Source organism: Rhipicephalus microplus, chromosome X (genome assembly GCF_043290135.1).
Source record: "Rhipicephalus microplus isolate Deutch F79 chromosome X, USDA_Rmic, whole genome shotgun sequence".
Taxonomy (NCBI): domain Eukaryota; kingdom Metazoa; phylum Arthropoda; class Arachnida; order Ixodida; family Ixodidae; genus Rhipicephalus; species Rhipicephalus microplus.
The window spans coordinates 50,444,764-50,462,920 of record NC_134710.1 but is presented as its reverse complement, the minus strand read 5'-3'; the positions used below and the strand labels follow the sequence as shown (position 1 = coordinate 50,462,920).

The window sequence follows — 18,157 nt, the reverse complement described above, 5'->3', positions numbered from 1 at the left end:
TATATGCAACCCGCACTCTGTCATGCACTCACACCGACTATTCAGCGTCAGAGAAAAAGTGCCTTACGGTAATATGGGCAATTACAAAGTTCAGGCGTTATCTACGGGCGCCCTTTTAAAGTAGTCACTGATCATCACACTTTATGTTGGTTGGCTAACCTCCAAGACCCCTCTACACGTTCGTTTAGCACGATGGAGTTTGATTTCAGCAGTTCGATATCGCCATCATACACAAGTCGGGTAGAAAACACGAAAACGCCGACACGCTATCACGAGCCCCTATTGAACCTGACCATGTAGCAGTCGAAGACGACATGCCTTCCTAGGGACTCTCAATGGGTCGTACCTCATCAGTAAACAATGAACAGATCCTGAGTTAAGGCCTATTAATGATCATTTAAAAGGCAGCACCACCTCAATTCCTCATCCACTTTTGCGTATGTTGCTGTCATTTTGCTTACGAGTGGCTATTATACAAGGGAAACATTCGTGTCGGCAGCAGGTCTCATTTTCTAGTTGTTTTTTAAGACCTTCACGATGACATCCTATTAGCCTGCCACGATGAGCCGATATCTGGCCATCTGGGCTACTCACGAATGCTCGACTAGGTGCAACAGCTATATTTCTGGCCACTGTGAGCAGCTGCAAGATTAAGCGCCGTAAAAAGTTTGTTGAGTGTGCAACACAGACTGTTTATGGTGTACCTCTGTCTTGTGGACTTGAGTACGTAGGTCAGTCAGGCAGGTGCCTTAATGTAAGATTTTAGAAACATTGCCAGAAAGTAAGAAGTACAGGATGGGACGGTTTTTTCACCGCTCGTTGTTTCGAATGTGGGTGCCAGCCATTGTTTGAAAAGGTAAGGGTTCTTGCGTCCCACTCTAACGAAGGCACAAGACTTGAAATCGAAGCTGCTACAATCACTCGAGGCAGCTGCATCAGCAAATCATCAATAGCGTTATCTGAAAAGAATTGGCGTTTTTAAACTTGGCATGTGAGGGTCCGGGGTGAGCACGTAGTTTTTTGCAGTCTCTTTAGAATTTTTGGTGCTGAGAAGTTTAATAATAGATTACCAACTAGCCCAATCCCACACTTCAGTGCATTTCTAGTGCTTCAGGTGCTGTTAATTGTAGTTCCTTTCTCCCTTTTTTGCTTGTGACACTCATTTCACTTGCCCTGTGTCGGGCATGGGCTCTGGCTTACTGCATTCTTGTCGGTCAGCTACCGCTGGACACTCAGGCTCTGTTCAGGAGCCTGGTCCCGTCCGTTGGACATGAAAGGTGGGTCTGCAAGATTCTGCGTTCTGAAACCCTGAGGCAAGCTCGTATATTTCGGGATTTCTTGTACGTTCGAGTGGAACGTGGTCCTGGTGATAGATCTGCAAGGGTGAAAAAACGGCACGAAAGGACAAAGCTGATCGACCATGCTGTAGAGAGCAGATGGAAACGAACTGCTTCTTCTTCGGTGCCAAAAAAGGTGTCCCCAGGAGCGCTCTGCAGGAAAGCTCCACGTTGAAGAGGGAATAAGCCTTCCAGACTACATCAGGACAACAATATTCCTGGGACCAAAGTTCTCGTCAAAAAGAAAAACTCACCTGTGGAACTTTTTTCGTTATTGCGGAACGTTTCATGGACTGCTCGAAAGTGAATTTGAGAGGTGTATTTCAGAAGGTGTTGATGTCGTCTGCCGATAAGCGCCTCGAAAAAAGACCATTCCAGTGAGAGAGGACGTCTCCTACCTAAAAAGCAACAACCTATGTCTGCTGTTTTCAGGCAAAGAAGCTGAGTTTTGTGTCGTAAGGAACGGTACCTTCATGAGTAAAGGCTGCGCGGCTATTGATTCGGTGTTTAAACTATGCCACAAGTTAATCTGAAGCATGCGAAGTGAAAAGCGTGCAACATGCTTGAAAAGCTTAATCTAGGTGGTCTTGCAAGATTGGTTAACAAACAAAAAAGATTGGCACTGAATTTGTTTTTTTTTCTGTGAAGACCCATAAAATTGATATGCCCTTTCGTGTAATAATCTCTGAATGAGACACATGGCAGAAGTGTGTTGCCTCTTGGCTTCAGAGTTACCTAAAGCTGTTGCCGATCAATGATCCTTCTTTAGTGAACAATTCTTTGCAAATTATAGGTCATCTCTGTCAACACATGTCCATTCGTCAAATGAGTTTTTCGATCAACATAAGGAATCTCTATTATTCTCTTCCTCAAAAACCATTTGTTGATGTCATTGAAAAGGAAATTTCTGAATTTGGTGCTATCGTGTTCCTAAACGAGTGTGGTGTTTCTGTTTCTGGCTTCCTGGATGCGCTGAAGCTTTACCTCGCCTCTACTTTTGCGGAGTAGAATGGTGAAGTTTTTCTGCAAAAAACAGGCGTGTGTATTGGCTCATGCATCACCCCAGTGTTAAGCGATTTGTATCTAGCTCATTTGGATAGAAAGATTCATGAACGGTTGGCACAGATAAATGTTAGTAAGTGCTTCTGGTTTGTTGATGATTTCTTGATTTTGTTTGACTGCAATCTTGATGTCCTTGATGAGAGCTTTGAGCAAGTCTTGCAAGTGTTCCAGGAATGCCTTGAAGCCCTTTCTCTCATGCATGAGCTGCCGGAAAATGGTTCCCTGAGGTTTTTAGATTTAATACGAATATTTTCAGCTGGATACGTTTGTTAGACGTATAAGCCACGGGGGAAAAAACCCCTTTTGCCGTACGCGTCTTCTCACAGCAAACTGGTAAAGCATGGAATTGTAAAAGCATGTATACTCAACACTTTAATGAAATCTTGCTTCTACTCAGTGCAGCAAAGTTTCGACAGGCAGATTCTCCGTCTAGAGGCAGCAGGCTATCCCGCTTCCTTGCTAGTTCCTGTTTGTTAGAAGCTGCGCAGGCAGTCAAGAGTAGGTAACGATGTGGACGCTTTACGAGAAGCAACTCCCAAGAGGATGGCGGTGATACCGTATCTGCAAGTTATCTCGCATAAACTCAAGGAAATAGGCCAAAGAGCAGGCGTGTGAGTGGTTTTTCTACACCGAATAAATTATATGTTATCTGTCCGAACTAGTGCCGTAGCAACCACCGTGAGCAGCTGCAAGATTAAGCACTGTAAGAAGTTTGTTGAGTGTGCAACAGGGATTGTTTATGGCATACCTCTGTTTTGTGGACTTGAGTATGTAGGTCAGTCAGGCAGGCGCCTTAATTTAAGACTTCAGGAACATTGCCAGAAAGTAAGAAGTGCATGACGGGACGGTTTTTTGGCCGCTCATTGTTCCGAATGTGGGTGCCAGCCACTGTTCGTAAGGACGAGGGTTATCACTTCTTGCCCTAACAAAGGCACAAGACTTGTAATTGAAGCTGCAGCAATCGCTCGAGGCAGCTGCATCAGCAAACCATCAGTAGCGTTATCTGAAAAACAATTGGCATTTTTAAATTCGGCATGTGAGGGTCCAAACTGCGCACGTGGTTTTTCGCAGTCTCTTCTTACTTTTTGGTTTTGTGTTTTTTGTTTTTTGGTTTCTGCTTAAGCAAGTGATCTTTTTGTATTTTTTTAACATATATATGTGCATCGTAGTAGTAATAAATTAGTTGAAAGTCTGCGCTCGTCCTCGTCCCTTGTGTTAATTGTCATAAGTTTTCGCGCTGAGAAGTTTAATAAGGGATTACCAACTAGCCCAATCCAACACTTTACTAAACTGGAAGCTTGTGTCAAGCGCTATGTGAAAGGATGGCACAAATTTTAGCATTGCAAGTCATCACATATAAAACATGTAGGCCTCCTATAACCCATAGACGCACCGCATACACTGTTTGATCAATTTGGGATGGACTTTCGTAGACCGTTTCCAAGGCTTACTTCGAAAACAAGTGGATCTTCGTTGCAACCGATTAATTGACGTGTTATGCTGAGATGAACCTACTGCTTGCAGTGCAGCATCCGAAGTCACAAAGTTTTTTCTGCACCACATTGTCTTTCCTCATGGCACCCCCTCATGTTTCAAATGCAGACAACGAACGATGGTAGGCATGGGTAAGGATTTATATTTGCAGAAGGCAGGGATTTGCATCGCGTCTTCCGTGGCTCTCTTTCTTAGTGACGTTTTTCTAAGCACCGACAAAAAAATAAAAATTGCAGAATGCCTAGCAGGGACAGCTAAACACATTTTTCAGTATGTGGACAATTGCCTAACGTTTGCGGGCAAGAATAACTACAACCAAGGGATCATGTTTGAGAGCAGACGGTTGGGAAAGTTGATAATCCATGCTTGTGTTGTTCATTTCTTCTTGCATCTACATTTTTTGTACAATTTATAATGTTGTAAGGATCATCAGTGTGCTAAAGATTTTCTGAAAGAATTCATGTAGTCTCAAGTTCGCAACAGACTTGGCACATGACCAAAAGCTTCTGTTTTTAGACATCAGACTATTTATTGTTCAAGCCAGGATTTTTCTGCTAGTGAAGGGTTTTTAGCACCACGAGTAGAAACAGCGCACCTGTAGCAGAGAAATTTTTTTTACACACCAACCCATCGCGAACACAAAAATGGCATGCTGTTGGCTCTTTTTCAGCAGAGAAAAGTGGCTCTAAGCTTGGGAATCTTCATGAATTTCTTTTGTGAAGGCTGGGATATCTGGGAAATCCTGTAGTACGGCTGCAATTAAACTGGTCCAAATTGTCAGCGTCAGATTCCATTGCATGGAGAGGCATCCTGGAAAGACAGTCGGCATCAGGAGGCCTTCATGCGTTCTTGTAGGAGATGGTGAAGCTGTACTCTTGCAAATGTAAAACCCTCTGTCCAAGACATGTCCAAGTCATTGGAAGATGAATCAGGAAGATTGATAAGCCAGCATAGAGTGATGGTCGGAGATGATAATGAACTCGCACCCATACAGGTACAACCGAAACACTGCACGGCGAAAATAACGGTGAGACATTTCTGTTCAGTAATCGTGTAGTTCCGTTCGCATTAGCTTAACAACCGGCTCGCATAGGTGATGACATATTCTTTGTTGTTTATGTTCTGAACAAGAACAGCACCAAGACCTACACCGCTCGCATTTGTGTGGACCTCTGTTGCCACAGAGGGATTGAAGTATCGGAGCATTGGCTGCGACATCGGTAGAAACTTCAGTTTCTACTGACGTCGCAGTTGTCGAAAGAAATCTCTGGTGTCCACTGGAATTGGGCGTCCTTGTGAAGAAGGTTTGTCAAAGTATAAGCCATCTCAGGAAATCGAGGAATGAATCCCCTGAAGTAGGAGCTCCGCAAAGATATCCTCTGCAATGCCCTTGAGGTGATGCACCAAATGGTAGCCTGAATGAAGGCTCAAAAAAGTTTGCAGTGTTTCCGTGCGATCACAGACATCACATAGTTCGAAGAATGTAGTGGCGAGATTATGTATTGCTACTGTTTAGCCCCAAACAAGCTTTCACCGTTGTGCCTTGGAATCCGAGGGAAAGTGAAATTCTCATGAATGCGAAGTGCCCGCTACTGATTGCGCCGAACTTGCATTGTGTACCAGGTTGCACTTAGCTGTGAAAAATTATTGGACAATGTAAAGGTGTGTGAACACTAGGCTGAGGGATCATGAATTGGTCCTTTGTGATTCCACACGTGAACACCTGATTGACCACTGCAGTTCCTGCGGATGCGCTCCTTTCTTTAACACCCACATTTTATTGACATATAGAGAACAAATAAACAAAGAATTAATACATGTCTTGCATATAATAGTATAGGTGATAAATGTGCCAGCCAGGTCTCTATTTTTTTATCAAACCAATTATTTGCTTTCTTACACAACACAAGTTGTTAAGGCTTCCGACACTGCTTTTGTTGTTTTCCATGTTAAAATGGAAGTTTAATAGTGGATCACGGCATTTATATATGTGCACATTTTATGTTCACATGTTTAGTTGCCTCCACGTGTGCTTGCCAAAATGATTAGTTGAAGTGTCATTCTCAGTTCCAATGAACCAGTTGTGAGTTTACGCTCATATTGTTTCAGTCACCTCTTTGTTCGAAGCAACCAGTGTTCAACAATCCTAGCGTAGATGTGTGCACATTGACACACGATTGTCTTCCTCACTTTGAAGAACAGGCAGCTGGTGTGGCACTTGTTCTCTTTTATATGAAATCATTACACTTAGATATTCTGACATAACGAAAACAATACGCAGTATACACATTTGGTTGGTTCAGAGGTATGCTGCTGCAGTTGCAACTGAAAGATTGAGCAACTGAGCCAAAGCAGTCACATTTTTTACCAAAGAGGACATTTGCGACTGACTTAGTCACATTACATATGCTGTTTGTGCATGCAGTGGGATTGACAGTTGAGCGACGTGAAAATCTTGTATGCTGCCTGTGTACCTTCTTGACTAGTTGGAAAAAAGGTAGAATTTGTGGAAGCAAGCATTAGCAGTTGGCCTATAGCCCTGAGCTATAGCGGTACCTCAATTATTAATACGTGAGGTCTTAAGGCACAAGTGCCAAGTATGGGCATATAATATCAAGACAGTCATTTTAATTTATATAAGAGAGTGAATGACTACCTAGTTGTGGATGATTAACAACGATACTAGTAAGGGGCATAAAATACATGTATTTAGTATGATTATGACAGTGATTAGTGGAGAGTGCTACAAGAAGAAATGTATTATGAAGTGATCATTAAGCTATAGCAGGTTTGTTGCAATAGTACTATCACCTCAACAAAGCTAGTTACAAAACAATGGCCTCGTAGCCATGCAAAAGGAAGTATGCTATAAGCTCCTCTGGCCAATAAGTTGCAGGGTATGGATACCTTTAAAAATTGGAAAACCCTTGAAGGGATGCTGCAGGAAATTTTTGCTGCCAAGAGTTTTCAACCAAATTTACAGATTGATCCCTGAAATTGATAGACAACTTTCATTCCAGGCAGAAACTACAGGAAAATAATGAATTTAATCTGTTCTTTCCAAACTTGCCGCATCTAGCGGTCACACTATGAACGAGAGAAGGTGACATTTAGTGACTCCACAAACACCTGAAACGGGCAAGCCAATAATGCCTACCATCACTCTGTGTGTTTCAACTCGCTTATATCGCATTTCGGTTCCCAGAACTGGTTTGAACAGCAACAAACCATGCTTCCAGCTGGGGCAAAGCACTAGCACAAAAAGGGAGGACAGAAACACGTGCTTCCTGCATGCGTCTCGGCGATTGTGACGTCATGGCTTGCGCTCGCGTGCAACTGCCTCACGCTGAAAATCCATTAAAAATACTACCAGCTGTTCAAGAATATGGGAAATTAACTCTCTTTATCAGAACAGTGACATCTTCCAAGTTGAATTTCAAAGTTTTGCCAGTTTTTTTCTTCGGTATCCCTTTTAAAAGGTGAATGCCGCAGCGATAGCTGTCCTTAGTGTGTACTTCAATTAATTAGTGCATATTAATAGGGGTCACTGCAACCAACTAGCCCAAATAGCCGTTCTTCAATAATTAGTGCACACTTTTTATTGTACAATGTTTCGCACTTATATTGTGGATTACGACAATGTAATCAATCAGTTAAAGAAGTGGATTGTGTCAGTGAAGCTTTCACTGCAGCTGCATTTTGTGTAATATGTAGCATGCTTTTAATCATGAGCATTGATGCGCATGAAATCTTTTGAAGTTCGCTATGCATCTCTTTCTGGTCTTGAAGAAATTACGTGCAGTGATGTGCCTGTCTTTTGTAATGGGTGGCCAGCTGTAAACCACGAAGTTATTATGATAATCACGTGTTCTCACACCTGATGGCAAAATACGTTTGTACCACACAATGTCACTGTAATATTATGTGTTGTGAGGCCTGTATGTAGGACGTGTTTATTTGTAAACCATGTAGGTTACTTTCACTGCATTTCCAAGCAGATGCGTGGCTGTGTGGTGTTCTTGCCCTACAAATGGTCTGGGTTTGATGCTCACTTGGACCCGCAAATTTTTATTATTTATTTTATTTGGATCTTTCTCAATTTCTTGGTCATGCACGAGATGATTTTTCGCTCACAACGAACAACAACCAAATTTCCGCGAGACGAGCTTTTTAATGCTATCACGTTAATATGTGAATTGCAGTGAATTTTGCTTGCGAAAGTAGCTTTGTGCTGAAAAACAGTGTGAGGCACAATTTTATGTGCTGACAAGACCTCGTTTATTAATGCTTCTGTTCACAAACAACAGCATATGCAAGATTCCACACAATTTCACCAACTTCTGGACAAGCAATTCATGTTGGCCTCACTGATATTGCTTGTATGATTACTTACAATGCTTTTATTTGTTTTGCGTCATGGGAAAACTTATTCGCCACTAAAAAGTTTACCTCAAATTTTGGTGCATTGTGTAATATATGTTTAAAAAGTGCTCAGCAGGTTTTAAAAAAATATGTGGAAGTGCTCGCATCATTTCGCACTGATCCAGCGGGAAGCCTTCATTTAGAAAATCTACTGAGGAACAGGAAGAAAAAGGGAGGCTAGCAGCAGAGCTACTGAATCTATTCTTCAAAATGATTTTATTTTGAATTACATCAGTGTTAGCTCAAGGTAACTTGTCTGTATCATGATCAACAAATAATATTTAAACTTGATAAATACACAGCTTAGTATCTACTTATATGGTTATATAGAACAGGTGGTTTAAAGGCCACGTTTCGCCACTATTAAACCTATGAAAGGAAACTCCGGAAGGAAGCCCTCCGGAAGGATTTATGGGCCCCCGGTGCTGTAGTCCCAAGAGGTTTGGTGCCCTTTGCTGCTGCAGTGTGGCACGGGTGTAATCATATTGTGCAAACTCCAGGCTCCCTCTGAACACTAGTTTGCTGTGAAGCTTTGCACTTGTTTGAACTTGATTCACGGGCTTTTTGTGTGTATTTTACAAAAGATTTACAGGGATACTAAAGAGAAGCAATGACTTGGTTTAGAAAAACTGCACTCTTGAGAACTTGAATACCAATGCGATATGTTTCACTATCGTAAGTTCATTATTAGCAGAAAATATCAAGGTTGAAAATTCAATTTTGAAATTTGCGCCGAAATCTTTATGCGTGACATCAAGAATTTAATATGTATGTTTCGTATTTTTGTTATTAGCTCGGTGATATTTTCTCAAGCTTTGTATGCTAGGTTTATGACAGCCACAGATGACATTTTCCTTTATTTTTATTGATTAAAAGCTATGTAGGACCCAGTAAATGGCATCAAGATGTATGACATCACCGTGTTGGGTACGGCATTTTTTTGTGTTTTTTCACTTGCCAAGCATGGTGCCGCAGTAAGAATAGTGCTTTTGACATTGTGAAGTCGTGCTTTAATGGTGTGCGTAAAATCATTTCGCTCTTTAGTGTCCCTTTAACGCTCAGAAAAAGAAGTAACAAGTGTGATGTAGTATAGCTGATCAGCTCATTCACTGACACAAAAAGAAATGAAAGTGAGTGCCGTTGTGATGGTTAGATGCAACACATGTCAAAGCGTGTAATGCAAGGGGAGGGAGGCTACGATGCGTGACACAGAAAACAATTATTTAATGCAACAGACACACATAACATCTACATTCAAACGAGCTCATGCACAGCAGTTCTCACCAAACAAAAGAAATATGCAGTGTCGCAAGTCCGCGGCAATGTGTGCCTCGCGAGGCGAGGATCATTACGTCCTTGCGATGCACTATGAATATGTCTTTAAACAATTGACTGTTGTGCACTCAGGTAAGCAAGGTTTGCAGCCAAGATAATGGAGTCATAAGCCACTCATTGCAAAAGAAGGAATGGCATGTCTAGTTTTTGTGTTGGCACTCCCTTAGCATTATTTATGAACTTATTGGACTTTTCATGCACTTTGTCACTTGGATATGACATAGAACATACCGTCATGCTGACTACGACTGGTAACATGAAAAGTCTGGTCTCACAGGCTCAAAGACTACACATGGCTGACTCATTTCCACAACTCGTTCAATAATTTTTGCTGTACATGCAAGTTTCACCATGTTGAAAATTGGAAACAGCGTAAGCCTAATTTGCCTTACTGTGTTCGTTGTTCTTGTGTAGCACGTAAGGGTAGAAGCTTTCCAGGTCCTTAGCACTTGGAAGTAAAAAATGCACACTGGCCCAAGCACTACATCCCACTTCATACTACTGTAAAATCCCAAGCATGCCCCCCCCCCCCCTCTCCCCTAGTTTGAAAGATAATCGGACATGATCTGGAGGAACGCCCTTGCTTGGTCTTGGACACAAATTCAATATGGAAGTGGAAGAGCCTCAAGAAAAAAAGCACACCAGTATTTCTAATAAAATGCTGTATTGAATACACATGCATTTACTGTTTTTACAGACCAGAAAAGAAGCCTTGAGTGAAATTTTATTTCATTTCGTGAGTTCTTTAAGGGGGAAAGATGTTTTACAAATGTTTAGACAATTTGTGGCAACTCAGAATGCAGCCTCGAGGCACCACACTCTCAAAGTGTTGAAAAATCTTGCACATATATAGGGACTCTCAGAACTTGGCTCTTAGGAGCTGCTGTAGCAGAGAACAGGTTAGAAAACAATTATTTTCAACCTGTTTTCTGCTACAAGTGCCCCCTCCCCTCCCTCAATTATTTCACAATATCCCACATGTGCCACTCACCGTGCAATCGCTCAGTGATTGGCACATATTTCACATCTCCTGTAAAGTAAAAAGGGGCACTTGTTTGGTATGTTAATTAATTACACAGCCGACTCGGTATCGAAATGGAGGCGCTAGCATTAACCAATACCACAGCATTGCCAGGGCTGCCCAAGAGGCCCATTGAATGTGACTACCCCTTTAAACAAGGAATGCCTGCCACTCATTCAGGTGCTCTACCTGGGAGTGTTCTCTTTGCACAATCACTTTACTACACATTACAGAAATAAAAAGCATACCTGTTTTCATATTTTTGTGTTTCAGCAAATTTTGCTTAAGTGTCTGCAGCCTGAACAAAGAGGACACACATCATTTTTAAAAGACCTTTTGTTTTAGATTGCAGTGTCATGCAGTGAAGTTCATGCATGCACAGCTTACTCACCCCCACCTTTATTTGGGAGTGGGAAGATAGGCTGCCGGTTGAACTGTACAGGAATAAAGGTGGAGTATTTTGCCATGTCTGTTACAGGTTGGGGGACTTGGTGCCAAAGGCCTCAAAGGAGGAAGGTGAAAAGGATGGTGGAAATTAATCTGCACTCCAAGCAAGTGCACAACAAGCTAAGTCATCAGCATAATGGAAAAGGGGCACAAATTAAGCATTTTAAAAACTGCTAATAAAACATTGTTTTGGCTTCATCATCCAACATCTGCTCATTTTTATGATTCCTTTATTTGTTCTGCATCATAAAGCTGCATTGCCGTGACTATAATTAAAACTTCAACCTCAAGCTGAGTGTTTTGTTGCTATTACATTACTGTCACAATATGTGTCTACAGGTGCTTTATTTTCCTGCAATATTGAATAGGATTTTTAGTAAAAGTGTTCAGTCGCATTAATGTTTAATTGCTCCCTCGTTTGTATTTATGATGCACCTTTTTATTAACCTGCACATGTCTCTAATTATAGAAAATTGATATTGATCCTTGAGGTGTGTCATAAATCTCAAGCAACTTTTTGGAGGAATGCAAACTTTGCATTCTCTTGCCAGTCACTTTCATTAAACATTCCTGTTTGTCTTAAACATTTATTTCTCTTACAATATAGCTGTATGACTACTGCACATTAATTTGCATAATGAAGATGAAGCAATTGTGTTCTTGATGTGCATGATGTGCGAGTGAATATGGACCAACTTCAGCACATAACCGTTTCAAACATCCTCCCATGCAGTTCAAAAGTACTTGGCTGTAAATATTTGCCAGTGCACTTGTGTTCTGGATTTTAAAATTTTGAAAAATGAGGGGGGGGGGGGGGGACACAGCAATCAGGAAGGCCCTGAAAAACCACACTGCTAAATAATGCCATAAAATCTGTGATGAACCCGACATCCACATGAGAAAAACTGGGAGCAAGGTTTTGCAAGCACTGTGCACCTATGCTGGTCTCGAGAAAAATTAAAATTAACTTCTATGGTATCATGTTGCAAAACCATAACCTGATTATGAGTTGCACTATAGCAAGTGAATCCCAAATTATTTTGACCTCAAATTGAATCCAAAATTAGTTAAATATTTATCTGTCTTTCTCTCTCTTCTTTTTTGCCTATCTCTTTCTTTCTTTATTACTCCCCTTTCACAACACCAACTGTTGGGTATAGCCAACTGAGTCTAAGCTTGGTTGGCTCCCCAGCCTTCTCTCTCCAATTCTCCCCTTCTTTTGAAGTGCATTGCATTAGTACATATTCCACCCACTATAATGTGACTGCTGTGGTTGGGAATCAATCCAGTAATCTCGTGCAGAACTCCACTGCAACATTTCCCTCTGCACATGTGGCAGAATAGACTTTTTTTAATCTCATTTATATTAAAAAAAAACAGTTGCATTGACTCTCATTATTTTCAAAACTGCACACATGTAGACTAAAAGCATGTAAATGTGACCGATGGTATAGCGTCCTGTACAAACAAACAGTATTACTCATATGCTGTACAGCAAAATGCTGAAAAATGTCACTGCCTTAAAAACATTGGCTTGAAAAGAAACCTTTTTGTGGCAATTGGGAGGTGTGACCTATTAATCTGTTTTGGCATATGGCATTGGACTTAATGCTAAATTGGAGTGACATATGACAAAGACAGGCAATATTAAGACTTCCAGGTTATCCAATTGTCATTAATGAAATACACAGATAAATATGGTGCTACTATATGTGTTTACGGACCAGATATAAGTTTACGGACCACGTGAGCGCATGGCTGAAAGCCTCTTGCGAGACTTCCGCTATGTCAGCAACAGTCAACAGCACTGCAGCGCCCCGAAAGCATCCCTCCCGTAATCGATGGTCTATCTCTTTTCTGACTGGGTACAGATAATTTTCACCTCTTGCTTTTCAAGGCAATGCGCTTTTGGCATCTGCATCTACAAGCTTCTGTCTGGACAGTAGTCTACATTGCAATCTTTATCACAAAGCGACACCTAGCCAACAGAACACCACTTGAGGTACGCCGTGATAGTTTTAATCCTCCTATGAAAACAGCAACGTGATGGTTATACAGCAGATAAGTGCTTCTCGTGAAAACTGTGAGCTAACAATGCGCTACGTGGCAGTAGAAAACTGAGAGACCAGTGAATAAGAAGACCCGTTTCCAGCCCAGAACTGCGGTCGACGGTAGATGGTGCACCACTAGGTGGCACGGACGGGCAGTTTGACGCACTCGCGTGGTCTGCAAACTATTGTGGTCTACTGCACATGCACCAAACCTTCATACTAATTATTTCAATGTGTTCCATCACTGTCATCATCAGCAATGCTTTTACTGAATGATACGTTATCCCCTTCATGAGATGGAATAGTTGAATTATAACTCTTGGTGTTTACCAAGTTAAAGCTTTTGTCATTAGTATATAATTTGTAATGCATTTGGTAATCTATTCAAATGCATGACAGTTGAAACAGCAACTGTTCAGTCTGAGGATAAATATTCCATTCATTACAGTGAAGTTGTCACATGTTACAAGAGCATTCCGACATGCCAAAGGAAATCTGAAAAAGTTGTTACAGTCGACTTCAAAAGTATTTGAATTTTTAGACATATAGCGTTCAAGTATTACTATTAGCAATTTGTTATGAACAGATAGAAAACAAGCTTTATAAAGTGTAAAAATAGCGCTTAGAGTAACACTCAGGTCAGCGAAATGCTGAACTAGAAAAATGGTCAACTTTCCTGGGTATTGAGGAAGGCTATTCGAAATTTACTGCAAAAGACTAGCAAAGGGCTTTGCTTTATGACAATCAAGAGAAGCTTTGCCTTAGTTTTTTTCTGTTGAAGCATTTTGTTTTTGGCCATCAACGCCCCTTGGGGGGGGGGGGGGGGGGGTTGAAGCATCTAAAGATACTTTTACCTTCTCAACTAACTCAAAAACTTCTGTTCTGTTGGAGGTGCACATGTTTTCAAGTTGCAATGCATGGCTGCGAGAGAGGTACGTCGAATTCTTTTATTGTGCGCTTGATAGCCAGCAAGGTAGGTCCCCACTGCTCTGCTCTCCATGTTCCTGCAAGCACAAAAACTTATGCAAGTACAAAAGATCTGCACATCATGACAGACTCCCAATAATGCTGTGATCAGGCACTCCCAGCATTTCATAACCACAAATAACTTGCTTGGAGCACTGCAGCCATAGTTTCATACCTGCCAATTACATATTTTAGACAAATACTATTATACACTCCTATATATCAGTAGGTATGCAGTAACATTCGGGTTATATTTCAGAACTAATGGACCAGCTGTTGCTGATCATCTGAAAGCTTACACAGACAATACTTGCAACAATAGAATTGATTATCGGGTAAATTTATCTGCGGTGTTGGACATCTCATCGACCTTTGATCAGTTTCATTCCCGTCTTAGTACAATTTTTAAATTAGCATCATGCTCAGCACAAGTTAATCTAAATAAATCATTCCGTGTTACAAAGGTAGTTAAGTCTACTTGATTTTGACAAGTTATCCTGATGGTATACTGATGCAAGATCTAGCTTCGAAAAGTAAAGAGCACCTGTAAGTTTCTGGAAAAGTGGGCAAGGGAAAGGGCAAGGGAAACCAGGCAACCACAATGGCTTTGTTTGCTTCACACAAGTCAACACGGAGCCTTAAGGAACAGTTCTTTTTCTTTCTTCACCACGAGCACTGGAGAGACCCAATCAGATGCTGAAACTCTTTTGATGACGCCCGATTTTTCAAGACGAGAAAGTTAATCGGAGACTTGTTGCAGAAGCAGGAATGGCAATCTGCATAGTTTGGCAGCGACTGGCTGCACACCTGGACGGCATTTCACTTCGTGCATGTAGCCGTTCACCAGTCCGAGTTCCTTGGTGAAGAGGTGATGAAATTCAGAAGGAGCATTGGCAGGAATTCTTGGGGTTTCTGAACTTAAAACTTGTGAACAGGTTAATGTTGTGCCATGAATGGTTATGGTGAAGCTTCGAATGGCATCCAACCAAATTGAAGAACCCAGAGCTTTCTTCACATAAAATGGGACAGCAGCAGTGGTATTATTGTACCGAAAATTTGTAGAGAAGTATCCGAGGTTGGGAATGCATTTCTTCCAATAGTTTTGAAGAACAACGTACGAGTCAAGTAGTCTGGTCTCCAAAATGTACTTAAAATATTGTAAGTTAAGCAATAATACAGTCACACCGGTGTCAACGAGAAAAGGAATGTTGACTGTACCATCTTGAACAGTAATCTTCAGTGGCGAAGAACGGCTGAAGCATTCATCAATGTGTAGGATTATAACTGTGTTTGTTAGAGCAGTATCTTGCACTTCAGTTAAGTTCTGTTGAGACGTGCTGACATTTGATGAACGGCATACAGCTCGGTAGTGACCTCGTTTCCTGCAGGCAAAAAAATTCAAAACCTTCGCGTAGTGTTGATGAAGTCTGCATCTGTAGCAGACACTTGATTCAGATCAGTGTGGTCCATCCTGATGGCTTGCAAAATTTGATGTAAGACAGAAGTCGTGATGCCCGCGGCCATGTTGGCTTCCTGCCGAGTTCTGTCAGGGAGGCCGTCGGCCATACTTGTTTTCGGCGGCCATCTTGTAATCCGGGCTGCTCAACTTGTGCGTTCGCAAATTCCTGCATTTCGGGTTCAGTACGTTCCTCTTCCTTCACAATTTGAATTACTTGCTGTAAAGTAAGGGCAGGACCCAGTTGAAAGAGTTGTCTTCAGGCATTTTCTGTAGTTATTCTACTGAACAGCTGATCGCGGTCTATGGAATTGGCAGAGGCGCCGAAGTTGCATTTGCTCGTCATTGTCTGTAAAGCAGAAAATTAGTAACCGATTCCCCCGGTATTTGCTTGCGCATATTGAAGTAATGACGCTCTAGGACTTCATTGCTTGGAGCCTTGAAATGGTTCTCTAGCAGAGTGAGTGCTGCGATGTATTCATCCCGCGTGCCTTCGTCCCGTCTCCGCCTGGTCCTGTGTAGTGTCCAGTAGACAGCAAGGCCCTCAACTCCGAGTGCGTTAAGTAGTAGACTTCTTGAGAGCGGGCAGGACGGTGTCCCCGGCGGCGACGTCAACGTATGTGTAAAAAACACGGCGCCATTTAGGCCAAGGCACGCGAGGAGTGCCCGGAGTCTGCAGGAATGGCGGAGGAGCAATCGCGGAAGTTGATTGATTGATTGATTTGTAGGGTTTAACGTCCCAAAACCACCATATGATTATGAGAGACGCCGTAGTGGAGGGCTCCGGAAATTTTGACCACCTGGGGTTCTTTAACGTGCACCCAAATCTGAGCACACGGGCCTACAACATTTCCGCCTCCATCGGAAATGGATCGCGGAAGTCATACTGGAACGTTGAGGCACTGACGAGTCGCAGTCGCCAGTACGCGTCGGCGAGTCACTGGTGCCAGCAAGCAGTGGCCAAACGTGCCGGGACGGCCTCAGTAGGCCTAACACATTTGCAGCGTGCAAGTAGGGAGGTGCCCTGTAAATGTGCACGAAAAGGTGACAGTCCGCGTAGAAATTGACGGAGAATACCGACGAAGTACGTAAGATGCTTACTTCTTGTTCATCTCGTCACCAGTTTGTTGTATCGCCGCCGGGGCACCATCTGACTGAGACAATAGGCGCGGTAGCGCCGGAGCGCCTAAAAGAACGTCACAATAGGCTGACAACCGGGAGTGGACTGTTTATTCAGAGAGCCCGCATCGGCGCCTAATAATGGTTACCGATATCCGTCTCGTGGTCTCGTGGATGGATGGATGGATATGGCTGTACCCTTTAGATCGGGCGGTGGCTAGCGCCACCAAGCCGTAATACTTAATGAACCCAAAACTATATTTATTTTTTTCCTTAAAAAGTGAGTTTGAGGATTCGTACTTTGCAGTGAAGAGTTTAATTTTCACTCGTGCCTTGACTTTAGCCACCAATCAGATAACCTCTTTCTAGTTAAGTCTACTTGCTTAAAGTCTATTTTGCCCTCCCGGTCCCTAAACCCCAGTGCTTTGAAAAACTCTGCGCCATCATCCTGAACTATAGGGTGAAGCCCTTTACAGAACATTATCAAGTGTTCGGCAGTTTCTTCTTCCTCTCCACACGCACTGCATACTGTGTCTACCCCTTCGTATTTGGCCCGATATGTCTTGGTTCGCAGTACTCCCGTCCTTGCCTCAAACAGTAGAGAACTACCCCGAGCATTATCATAGATCCTTTCCTTGGCAATTTCCTGCTTAAAAGTTCGATAGATGGTATGGTATCTAGGGTGCCTTGAGCACTCTAATGGTATCGGTATGGTAGCGCCACCGCTCGGCACCCCTTGCAACTGGTGTGGCAAAAAGCGGGGGTTTTCTCTCAACCCCCCATAAAAGCCCATAGGGTTAATATGGTTACAGTGGCTAGAATAAGAAAGTGTGATGAGCGGCAAGCGGCACCTGCGGAGCGCACTGAAGCCTCCGAGCAGGAGCCGCGTGGGGGAGCGCGCAATCGTTTAAACGTCGTTTGCACGTTTCCGACAGTTTCATCGGGCGCGTTCGTCCTTGTTTTTATTTTTTTTAAATTGTGGTGGCACTCTGACACCAGTGCACGTTGTTCGGCGTTCCAAAGGACGAAGCTCTGTTAGCGCAGTGGCGTAGAGCGATCCCGCGCGCTGACAAGCTGCTTCAAGATAACTCGGCTGTGCGCGAGCTGCGCTTCAGCGAGAGGTACATCTCCCGGCACTTCGAAACAGTCCGCATTGAAAGGGGTACACCCGTGGGCGTGCTTGCCGTGCAGGGGAAAGGGGGGGGGGCGAATGTTTATTGCAAGGTGCCTCCTTTATATTAAATCAGTGTATGAGGCAGATTTTACGCCACCCATCTAGATAGAACAGATTTAGCGCCCCCGTCCCAGGTGGCCAGCCCCCTTTGCCTCCCTCGTGTGGACGCCTATGGGTAGGACTTTCGGAGAAGCTCTTCGCATTTGTCGACGCCTTTGAAATCACTTTTTCAAAGTGCTTTAGCTACAACGAGCTTCACAGTGACAACTTGGA

The 18,157-nt window shown here is 42.8% G+C and overlaps 2 long non-coding RNA genes across 3 annotated transcripts in view; one reads left to right on the top strand and one right to left on the bottom strand.

Annotated features, from left to right (window-relative positions):
• The window catches only part of LOC142775202 (uncharacterized), a 51,969-nt gene extending 40,650 nt beyond the window's left edge, over positions 1-11,319 (top strand). For both annotated transcript variants that reach the window (XR_012886696.1, XR_012886695.1), the window contains one exon: positions 11,150-11,319. This is a non-coding gene — a long non-coding RNA (uncharacterized LOC142775202). The remainder of the gene's footprint in view (positions 1-11,149) is intronic.
• Positions 11,320-14,102: 2,783 nt separating this feature from the next.
• LOC142775201 (uncharacterized) lies at positions 14,103-17,093 on the bottom strand. Its single transcript, XR_012886694.1, has 2 exons — positions 16,693-17,093; positions 14,103-16,615 (listed from the first exon to the last, which is right to left on the bottom strand). It is a non-coding gene; the product is annotated as an uncharacterized LOC142775201 (long non-coding RNA).
• Between the last annotated feature and the right edge of the window lie 1,064 nt (positions 17,094-18,157).